Source organism: Theobroma cacao, chromosome 4 (assembly GCF_000208745.1).
Source record: "Theobroma cacao cultivar B97-61/B2 chromosome 4, Criollo_cocoa_genome_V2, whole genome shotgun sequence".
NCBI classification, from domain to species: Eukaryota; Viridiplantae; Streptophyta; class Magnoliopsida; order Malvales; family Malvaceae; genus Theobroma; species Theobroma cacao.
Genome location: NC_030853.1, coordinates 4964565 through 4976878, shown reverse-complemented (window position 1 = coordinate 4976878; position 12314 = coordinate 4964565).

Here is a 12314-nt window from a genome sequence, read left to right as displayed (position 1 = left end):
TTGATCCTAGAAAAGCTTGAGTCGACTCAAGGGCAAAAAAAGTGCAAAACTTGAAAAATATAAAGACATAGTCGACCCAATTCCAAAAAACTCAAGAAAATCAAGTTTTGGACAAACATAGTCGACCTTGGCCTATGTATAGTTGACCCCAACAAGTTAAAAGCATGGAAGAGTTGACTTTGCACAAACATAGTCGATTATGGAAGTGGCATAGTTGACTATAGTAGCTTAGATTTGCAAAAAGCACGCACTAGGGAAAAGGATCAAGTAGAGGAAGGTTATACTTAACTATAGAGCCCTAATTTGAGAAATTTGAAGAACATAGTTGACTCTAGGAGCATTTTAGTCTATAACGACCCAACTTGGGAGTAGCTACCTGTCACAGCCCAATTTTCAGGCCATGACCGGGCGTAAGGGCCCAATGGGCTCAGCCCACTAAGCCCAAGCAAGCCTACTTAATTGATCTTATACATTAATCCCTATTCCTTTAGAATCCAAAGCTCGAAATGTTCAAATACTGTTTCTTTGAAAACGATTCATAAAACCCAATCATACATTCATAATGGCATCATCCACCAATATATTCATTAATAGATTAATAATGATTCTTAATGTTCACATTAAATATTCACATACACATAATTAGACCTTGACCGTCAGTGGAGTGACTTTGGGCATGATTGATAACACTTAGTGTCACATTAAACCTACCGAGCAATGAATAGGAAGGAACACCTCGTCCTAGGATCCAATCACCTTTAACTAAGGAAATCTAAAACATGAATTTTAAAAACGTAAGTATAAACTCAGTGAGTGAACATAGGAAGGGAACAAACATCAATACGGGAGGTTTTAGAAATCATGATGAATTTATCTTGAAGACAATGCAATTTAACTCAATTTCTTGTCACAACGGAAATCTGTCTTTGCTGCGGTGAAAATCAAGTGGAAACCGTTTCTCAAGTTTTAACGTTCAAAAATCAATGCAACCACAATATAATTTCCAAAACCTCTCTCTCTCTCTCTCTCTATATATATATATATATATATATATATATATCATATATAAACATATATATAACCACCGGCTTCGCCCCCAACTCTGTCTCAGCTTATGTGCACTACCACACCGCACATAGCCAGGTCAGCACAGCTCATGTGCACTCATACACCACACATGGCTAGGTCAGCACAGCTCATGCGCACTCCTACACCGCACATGGCTGGGTCATAATTATCACACAAAGATATCATTTAATGTATAATATACACATCAACATAATGTAGAAACTCATGAATTCATCATGTTCATATCTCATAATATCAAAACATTTCACCAAGGGCTTGTTCCCATGCAACTTTTAAAGAAAAACCAACAAAATATTTCAAGTGGCTCAATCAAGCATAAAATCATTTATTCCAAAACATTTTAATTTGAGGAAAAATATAAATTTGAGTGAGGATTAATTGATACAATGAGATATTAAGTTGCTATTTGTTTGGAGGTGTCTCTAACTATTTTCACTGGCCGGTCGCTCGTTATTTACTTCGGCATGCCCCCACAATACTTTAACTTTATCTTTGCACTTCCTAGCAATAATACGAACTCAATATATTTAATTACATATGTATACGAACAGCACTTCAATCAATTAATCCTTACTCAAATTTATATTTTTCCTCCTATCATGAAACCATCTTCAATTAACTCACATCTTAATACATTTTTACTAAAATTACTTATATCCATTGCTTACGTAATTCCTTAAATTATATCACCGACAACTTAATTATGATGTCACGTGTCTACTTAAGCCTTTCTAAATAATTTCCACCCAAATCCATCTTATATTTCCACACATAATCCACATATATGGCAGCAACAATCATTCTCACTTTCACTCGATTATTTCCTAGTTTACACGCATCGTTATCTATCTAACTTTCAATACTTTGTTTCTCAATCCTCCATCCACAATATTCCTTTTTCATTTCTTTCAAATGACATGCCATACAATCTTAACAATTTTCAACTAGCTTATGCAAGTAGATCATTTCAACAACCATAATTTCCCACAATATTCAACTAACCGTAGGCTTTAAAACATAGTGTTAGGCTTACCGTTTTCCTTTTCCACTTTGAGTCTTTCATGTACCCATGGGTTTATTGGCTTACATGTTATCAATTTTTCTCCAATCAAGCCAATCTTTGCTGCCACAAGAGATTTCTCTAAGTCACGAACTCATTTTTAAAGACTACTCAAGCCAAAAACAAGAATTCTTACCGTTCCTTGCTTGAATCACCAAAACCAAGCTTTTTCTTCCGTTCTCTCTTTTTCTTTCTTCTTCCCCTAGAGTTTATATGTGCTGGAGATTGGGGTTAGAAGTTTTAACTTTGGTGCACAAGAAGTTGGGAGAAGAATGAAGCACGAAGAGAAAAGAAATGAAAAGAAAACAAAGAAAGAAAATGAAAGAAAATTAGTTTTCCATGGGAGAATGAGAGAATGGCATTGGAAGCTTCAAGAATGAAGAAGAAAATATCTTGCTGGGAGGAAAAGGACTGTTTTGGGCTGATAAGGATGAGAGTCAAAGCTTCCTGTGGAAGCTTTGACCAAACTTTATGCAAAATTACCATTTTACCCTTTTAAGTTTCTTTCCATTTTAATTTAGTTCTCCCAACACTCATTTAACTCCAATTTCCTTTTATTATCTTCTTCTACATATGTACAAATAAGTATGAAGTTGGTACTCCAACACAGTGTCCCCATAATATTTAAAATATTTATTTACCTACGCTATCTTTACTTAATAAAGACATGCGGCCCCATTAATGTCATTTTTCTCCAAAATTTTTCTCATTCTTCTTCTCCCCCACTTAGATTGATCATATACTCCTTCTTCATGAAAAATTTTGACACTGAATAAAATATTAATATTTTAATATTATTTTATTCTAAAAATTTTCTCTTGTCTCCTCTTGTTCCCTTGGTACCCAAAATACCTTATTAGGCCTCAATTGACTTCCGAATCACTTTTTATCTCACAAATTCTTCTCCGATAAAAAAAATTATTATTTTATTATTATTTTCTCGTGTGTGAAATATTTTATCCCAAACCATTCCTTTCATCTTTCATCATTTCTAAACATTATAATTAACCTCAATTGGCATCCTATAAGCTTTATTAGTCACCATATCAAAGTACGGGGTATTTTACTACCAATGCATGAATCTCGCAAGGAAAACCTACGATTCTCGAGTAAGCCTCACATAGATCAAACAGATCAATTGATAGTTCCAGCAATTTTCAACCCAAACTGGTGCATTTCATATAAGAAGTTCACTATAACCACAAAAAAGTACATAGTAGTATTAGGCACAAAAGGCATATATTAGCTAACATAGTCGGTCCAATCTCGTGTAATACAAGTCATAGGGCTTTACATCATAATGGCACGATAAAACACTAATAACTAAGGACAACTGACATTAAATACCAAAACATACTCAAACTCAAGACCAACAGAGTAGATTCATTGGATTAAGGTTTCTTATTGGATGCCAAAACATCGATTTATTGGACAACGCTAGCCACTCACTTCCCACACAATAACCCTCACAAACTATTTATCTGCACATGGTAACAAAAATTGGGGTGAGTTTCTATAAACTTAGTGGGTGGGTAGAAAATAAGCGAGTACAACAGAAGTATTTTAACATCTAATTTAATAACACAAGATATGCCATGTTAACATACGTTACATGAAACTCATCGAGGTATATCATCATTCGAAATATACTCATCAGATGAAATCACAAAGGCACATTAAGTGTCCAAATCATCACCCAGAATGCGCTCATTGGGCAAACTCTTGAAATCGTTGGTGTATTTCTACTCCCTCACCTAGGGTAATATTGGCATATTTTGACTCCCTCATCAAAGGTGTGTACTCATCACTCGAAACGAGTCATCGGATGGACTCTCGAAATCACTGGTGTATTTTTACTCCCTATCAAAGGTAATATTGGCGTATTTCTCCTTCCCCATTAAAGGTGTTGATTCATCACTTGGAAAGAGTCATCGGGTGGACTCCTAGAATCATTGATGTATATTTACTTCCCCATCAAGGGTAATATTGGTGTTTTTCTACTCCCCTACCAAGGGTGTTAATTCATGACTCGGAATGAGTCATTAGGTGGACTCTTGGAATCACTAGTGTATTTTTACTCCCCCACCAAGGGTAATATTGGTGTATTTCTACTTCCCCTCCAAGGGTGTTGATTCATCACCTGGAATGAGTCATCGGCGAACTCCCAAAATCACTTACAACATTCCATCACAAACAACGTAACAATGCTAAAAATTTATCATAACACAAGAGCATTCATGCTCACCAACAATTAAAATTCAACAAGCATAGAGTCAATAAACTCTAGCACACAGTAACTCATTATTTTCAAAAGTGGTTCACATACATAGATCTTAAACAAGACAGAGCCCCCACTCACTTTATCTTGGTGGGATTTTTCTTTGCCTATTAGCAATCGTTGTGAGCTTATCGAGGCTAAATCATAATTCTTTGTTAAGGTTTCCGCTTAGCCTTTAACAACACCGAACTTGTTCAAAAGTACATTACAATCTTAATATCATTTCCCAAGGCATAACCAAGCTCACTAACCTTTGGTAAGTTTCAATCCACACAACATATTCTCTCAATCTACAATCATCTAAGGTGAATAACCACAAATCAAGTCTCAAATTGCCTTACCTTCACAATAACTCAGTTTTGTGTCAAAACTGAGAGATCTCAAGCTCTTGGATAATGAAATCTCACATTATTCGTGAATCATCAACATGCATGACTTTCCTTAGCACCTATTCGGTGACCTTTTGCTACCATAAACACTTTCACATGATCACAATTCAATTTCTCAAGAAATCCATAACAAAAGGCAAGGTTTTACTTAACTTAACCAAATCAAACACATGGATCATTCACACGTTTTTCCTCGTGGGTTCTAGTCTTTCTTTCAACATTTCTTAACTACCATGAACATTAACCCATATTTCTTCAAGGAAAGATGGATTTCTAAGAGCAATGAAGCTTGGTCATAGGAAAATGGCAAGAAATAGGCTCATGGGTACTAGGAGAAATGGAGTTTGCCAAAGCTTTCTCTTTTTTTCTTTAAAGGTGGCAGATTTCTCAACACAAAATGAGCTTCCTCTCCGTTTTCTTTGCTATAAGCAGCCTCCCTAAAGAAAATGTAAGTTTTCATCCCTTTTGTTGTGTTATAAGCAAATTCTCCAAGCTAAAAGTAAGTTTTCATCTTTTTTTTTGTTCTATTAATATACGAACCCCACAAGCATAAAGCAAATTCACTTCTTTTTTTTAATCTTTTCTTTTGCCGCTACCTCATTCATCATGCATTGGCCCACTTGTAATTTTCCTTTGATCCATCCATGCATGCATTTCTCTCATTTTCCTTGAAGTCCTTAGAATTTTTGTTATTTTCAATTTAACTTTCTAAACTTTTCTTCTTTTCAATTAAGTCTTTCAACCATTCTTTTAACTTCCATTATCTTGTATATTTCTTCCTTTACCCATGAGGTTGCAAAATATCCAATTTGCATGCCACCAATATATCACAATAATATTTAAATATATATACACATTCATAGTATTATCATACTCAATCAAGCTCATTTAATGTGTACAAATTACAATGCACCTCATATGCACTTTGCTACTCCCCCACTTGTATTAATCTCATTACCTTTAAGGTCTCAATTAAGTAGTGTATTGTGGTATAGGGTGTTACATAGTCGACTTTCAAGTTTTGACCATGGCCAGTTTTGAACAATGCTTTAAGAAATCAATTTGCCAAAATAATTTTGGGCTGAAGTTGTGAACATAGCAGCTACCATTTTGAATAGAGTTTCCATTAGAGCCATGATTTCTAATACCCCTTATGAGCTTTATAAAGGAAGAAAACCAAACATTTCAAATTTAAGAAGTCTTGGATGCAAATGCATTATTTTAAATAATGGAAAACACACATTGGGAAAGTTTGATGCTAGAAGTGATGAAGCTATTTTCTTAGGTTATACATTGAACTCTAAAGCATGTAGAGTGTTTAATAAAAGAACTTTAGTTATTTAACAATCAATTCACATTATTTTTGATGAGATTAATACTGCACAAAGAAAGGTAGTGTTTGATGATGATGATGATGCAAATGATATTGAGAAGAAAATGGAAAATATGAGCTTGGACAACAAAAAAAATGATGGAGATAGCTCAAAGGAGAAAGATGGAGAAAAACCACCTCTAGAGGACCTGCAAAGAGCTGAGAAACAACACAATGATCTTCCTAGAAACTATAAATTTATAAGAAATCATCCTCAAGAACAAATTATTGATGATCCCTTGGAATGTGTCAAAACTAGAAGAGGATTAACAGACACTTGTGAACATCTTGTGTTCATATCAGAAGTGGAACCAAAGAACTTTACAAAAGCTGAAAAGGAAGAGAATTGGATGATTACCATGTAAGAACTTTGTCAACTTGAAAGGATCAAGGTTTGGACATTAGTTCCAAGGCCAACCAATCATCCAATTGTTGGTACTAAATGGGTACTTAAAATCAAGTTGGATGAGTTCGGAAATGTGGTGAGGCATAAAGCAAGGTTAGTTGCTCAAGGCTATAATCAAGAGGAAAGTATTGATTATGATGAAACTTTTTCTCCTGTAGCTAGATTAGAAGCAATTAAACTCTTACTTGCCTATGCTTGTTACATGAATTTTAAATTGTTTCAAATGGATGTTAAAAGTGCATTTCTAAGTGGCTTTATACAAGAAAAAGTGTATGTTGAACAACCCATTGGTTTTGAAGATTTTGAAAAAATTGATCATGTTTATAGATTGCATAAAGCTTTATATGGATTGAAACAAGCTCCTAGAGCTTGGTATGAAAGATTATCAAAATTTTTGATAGAAACAAGATACTCTAGGAGAAGTGTGGATAATACTCTTTTCAGAAAGAAAAATAAAAATGATTTGATTGTGGTTCAAATATATGCTGATGATATAGTATTTGGTACCATTGATGAAAAGTTATATGAGAATTTTGCTAAGGAAATGTAAGGTGAGTTTGAAATGAGCATGATGGGAGAACTAAAATTCTTCCTTGATCTATAAATCAACCAATGTGAAGATGGAATATTCATCTACCAAGAAAAATACACTATGGAAATGCTGAAAAAATTTGGTGTGATGAATCTAAAATCAATTGGAACTCTTATGAGTCCTTCCACAAAGCTTGATAAAGATGATAAAGAAAAAGATGTGGACCAAAAACTCTATAAAGGTATGATTTGCTCACTTTTTTATTTAACTGCAAGTAGACTTGATATTTTGTTTAGTGTTTACCTATGCACAAAATTCCAATCATGTTCCAAAGAGTCACATTTGACTGCAGTGAAGAGGATTTTTAGATATCTCTTGGATACTCAAGCTTAGGACTATGGCAACCAAAAGGATCATCTTTTAATCTTCTTGGCTATTCCGATGTTGATTTTGCAAATAGCAAAACTAATCGGAAGAGCACTAGTGGCACTTGTCAATTCCTTGGAAACATGTTTATGTCATGGTCCTGCAAGAAGCAAAATTCGGTTGCTCTTTCAACTACTGAGGCTGAATATATTTCACTAGGTAGTTGTTGTGCACAAATATTATGGATTAGGCAATAGCTAAATGATTTTGTCATGTCCATGCATAATGTTCCTATCTTCTGTGACAACACTAGTGCTATAAACATCTCAAAAAATCCTGGTCAACACTCTAGGACCAAGAACATAGAAATTAGACATCATTTCATTAGAGATCATGTGCTTAAGGGAGATGTTAAAATAGAATTTTGTAGTTACCTTGCATAAATTAGCCAATATTTTTCACGAACCATTGAGTGATGACCAATTTTGTAGGATTAGGAGAGACTTAGGAATAATTGATGATAATGAATTCTGATTGAGTTGAAATTAAACATGGTTTTTATGATATATTGTGTGATGTTTGATTTTTATTTATTGTTTTAATTGATTAGAAAATGTTCCAATTTGTTAAAGAGACCTTGGAAGGAAGGTAAGATTTGCATTGCTTAGTTAAGGCCTTTTTTAATCAATTAGAGCAATTACGTGTTGAAGTGATAGGCCTAAGTCAGTAAGGTGTTAATTAGTTAAAAATTCCTTTAACCAATTAAAGCAATTATGGTCATTATAAGCGTCCCAAATCAGTAGCACTTTAATCAATTAAAGCCTACTCTAACCGATTAAAGCACCTGAGATGAAGAAAAAATTGTCACGTGGGAATTTTTAAAAAATTTTAAAACAATGAGGAGCAAGGGGTATGGGAAAACCATCAACTCAAAATGTGGGCTAACCGGTTGCAAGACGACAATTCAAAACTCTTTTGCTTCTTAAAAATCCAATCCAGAAAATAAAAACCCCAAACACCTAGATTTCTTCTAAAATCTATCCCCCTCTTTCAAGTTCTAAGTAAACCTGAGTAACCTTAAGCCTCAAACATTGGCGAAATTAATGGCCAAGACCTCTCTCACTAGCAAAGTTATTGACAAGGGAAAAGAAAAAAGGCCTGTTCAAGATTTTTATATTGGACCACCTAAGAAAAGGGGTAAAATGGTTCTAGAATCACCAGTTGAAACGAAAAGGAAGAGCCAGAAGAAAATTGCAAAAAAGACAAAAGGACCTGCAACAATAGGAATCTCCATCAAGAAAGGTAAGCCTTCAACCTCACGATTTAAGAACCAAGTACCTGTTGATAGGCATAAGAAAATAGAAAATGCCTCTATATAATGTAAAAAATTTATGGATTAAGGAAGCTTTGATGAAACACCTTCCGTTTTTTTTATCAAATGAGATTTTTTCATCAAATTTCCTACAAAAGCAATAAAAGAAATCACTAATAAATATTCTTAAAATAATTTAAAACAAAATAACATAAAATTAAACTAAAATAACTTAAATCAAACTAATCAACTTGTAATCTAGCTTAACAATGAAAAACACCTAAATTACTCAAATTCAAAGCTAAAATCTCAAAGATTTGGCTATTTAAGCCCCCAAAATGTGTCAAAATAACTATATATAGTAGACTTATCCCACTACCAAACTTAATATTTTGCTAGTCGTCGAGCAAAACATAAACTAAAATGCAAGACCTAAATGAATAAAAATAACTAGACTAGAAATCAGTTGCACCAATTCATTAATCACCTTTAACATCCTCAAAAATTATCTCATTTGCCTAACTCAAAGCAAAACATAAATATTATCTAAATTCACAATACGTTCAAATGCAAACTCATTTTTGGATGGATTTTCGTTTGTGTGTGAAATATCGTACAATGAATATCATGCACTCTGGATAAGTTTACGCTCATGCAAACTCAAAATTAGTTTAGAGTTTCTAATGTTTGCTTTTCATCTCCCTCTCAACTAGTGTAGGCTAACACTTAACCAAGCGTCTTTACACCTTTATTCAGCTTGTAACCTATGGTTAAGGTCAAGGTAAGATATGGGATAATATGCAACTTAAATTACCTTAAGCACATAATTGTTCTAGGACCTATATAGCCTTATTTTTCTTCACTGAGTACACCTTTTTCCTTTCTTTTCACTTTTCATTGATCAAACAAATTTTTTTCTTCTTAATTCAACACCCCCAAACTTATTTCTTTTATTGGTAGTGGGATTAATGCTTCACAAAAATTTTGCCTTTTTTCTCTACATTTCATGCTTTCCACGTTTTTCTTTCACTTTTCATTCATCAAACAATTTTTTTTCTTCTTAATTCAACACCCCTAAACTTGTTTCTTTTATTGGTAGTGGGATGAATGCTTCACAAAAATTTTACATTTTTTCTCTACATTTCATCTTTTCCACATTTTTCATCAACTAGCTCAACATATATTTCCTAAAATAATATATATGCTTAGGAGTGAGGGTTGTAAAATTGAAAATTTTCTCAAAATGTGTCAAAATAACTATATATGGTAGAGTTATCCCACTCCCAAACTTAATATTTTGCTAGTCGTTGAGCAAAAGATAAACTAAAATGCAAGACCTAAATGAATAAAAACAACTTAACTCGAAATCATTTGCACCAATTTAGTAATCACCTTTAACATCCTAAAAAATTATCTCATTTTCCCAACTCAAAGCAAAACATAAATATTATCTAAATTCACAGTACGTTCAAATGCAAACTCATTTTTGGATGGCCTTCCGTTTGTGTGTGAAATATCATACAATGAATATCATGCACTTTGGATAAGTTTATGCTCATGCAAACTCCAAATTAGTTTAGAGTTTCAAATGTTTGCTCTTCATCTCCCTTTCAACTAGTGTAGGCTAACACTTAACCAAGCATCTTTAGGCCTTTATTCAGCTTGTAACTTATGGCTAACGTATGGCTCAAAAAAATTTTGCATTTTTTCTCTACATTTCATCTTTCCCACGTTTTTCTAAAATAATATATATGCTTAAGAGTGAGGGTTGTAAAATTGGAAAATTTCTTAAAGGCGAAGCTAAATTTTTTCATTTGTTTAATTATAAAAAAGGACAATTTAAGCTCAAAGGGTTATACTAAGGATAAAAATTAAACTAGGTTAGGTTAAAAGACTCAGTCGGTCTAAGGATGGCCTAAATCATCTCCCTAACTAAGTATAGACTATTATTTTACCTCAAGAAAGAATCAACCAAATTACATAAGCTTTCTCTAAAGGTACATAATAATTCCATGAAAGATGTGTAGTGCTCAAGTATGGAAATCTCATTTGATAATGATGCTAAACATAAGAATTCTCATGACATTCAAACAATATTCATGTTTTCTATGAGCAAAAGATCAACAAGATAATTGGTTATCATCATTGGATAGGTAGATCAAATTCATTGGTGCACTAATTCTAGCTTTAGTTTTCAACATCTTCCTAAATTAAAACTTTCCTACATTATCATGATAAACAATTGAACTTGAACTTCAAAACATAAACATAAAAATTTGAAAACTACCCCTCAAACTTAAAGTGAACATTGTCCCCAATGTTACTAAAAGTAAAAAAAAGAAAATACTCCCCTAAATCTATAGCTGCAATTTATTGGTCATCCTCATCCTCTACACCCAAGTTGTCATCAGAGTTTGAATCTGTAAAGCCCGACCTTATAAAATACTATTCATGACATACATGTGATGATAGCATGATTGCATGCTAGGAGAGTCCCGAAAAATTTACAAAAGTCGGTATTATACCTAGAGGTACAACAAAGTTTATTTAATCCTCGAACTAGATCAAATAGGAATTTTAAGGTGAGATTAAGAGTTTTAGAGTTCATGGATGACTTAAAATGGTAATTTGGAGTTTGAGGATCAATTTGGAGTCAAATCGGAAATTTCACTAACTAGGGGTAAAATGGTCATTTGCCACCTGGGGACAAAATGGGAATTTTAGAAAACAATTTTTGGCCCCATTTGACTTATTGGAGTATAATTTGACTTATTGGAGTATGATTTGAGGTTTAGAAGTGAAAATTTTTAATTTCGGTATAATTTGGAGTATAGGGGTAAAATGGTAATTTTGCCACCTCAGGGGCAAAATTGTAATTATCCACCACCAGGATATTTTTTCCAGCACATGGTCTTCCTTTGTCTTCATCTTTGACCCTTGACTAAACATGTGGTGGAGATAAAATGTTTAAATTTTTAAAATTTTAAAAACGGACCAATGACATGATGCCACGTGTCATACCTTTATTAATTTACTATTTTTCTTTTTAAAAGGCACAAAAATCAGCTCATCTTCCACCCCATGGCCGGCCAAACCAGCAAGAAGAGAGAGAAAACAAAAACAGAACCCTAGAGAGAGAAAATCAAAGAAAAAGTGTGAATTTTCAAGGAAATTAAGTGAAAAAGGTGAGATTTTTTCTATTAAGCTTGAGTTTTCTTATTCCCAAGCATTTCTCTTTATTTTCATGATTAAATTACATGTTTTCATGATGAATTCAATTCTGAAAAAATAGGTTAGGAGAGAGAAAGTTGTTGGATTTATTTGATTTTAATTTATGTTAATGTTTTTAGTTAGTTTAGCATATTTAGAAACAAAACAACAAGAAAAGAATTTATTTTCTCCCCCAACCATTAATGGCTGAATTTACCATGTAGTGAGTGAGGATGAGTTTGATTTTATTCTAGGAGAATTGGTTAAGGAATAATGAATTATGAGCCTAGAAAAATAATG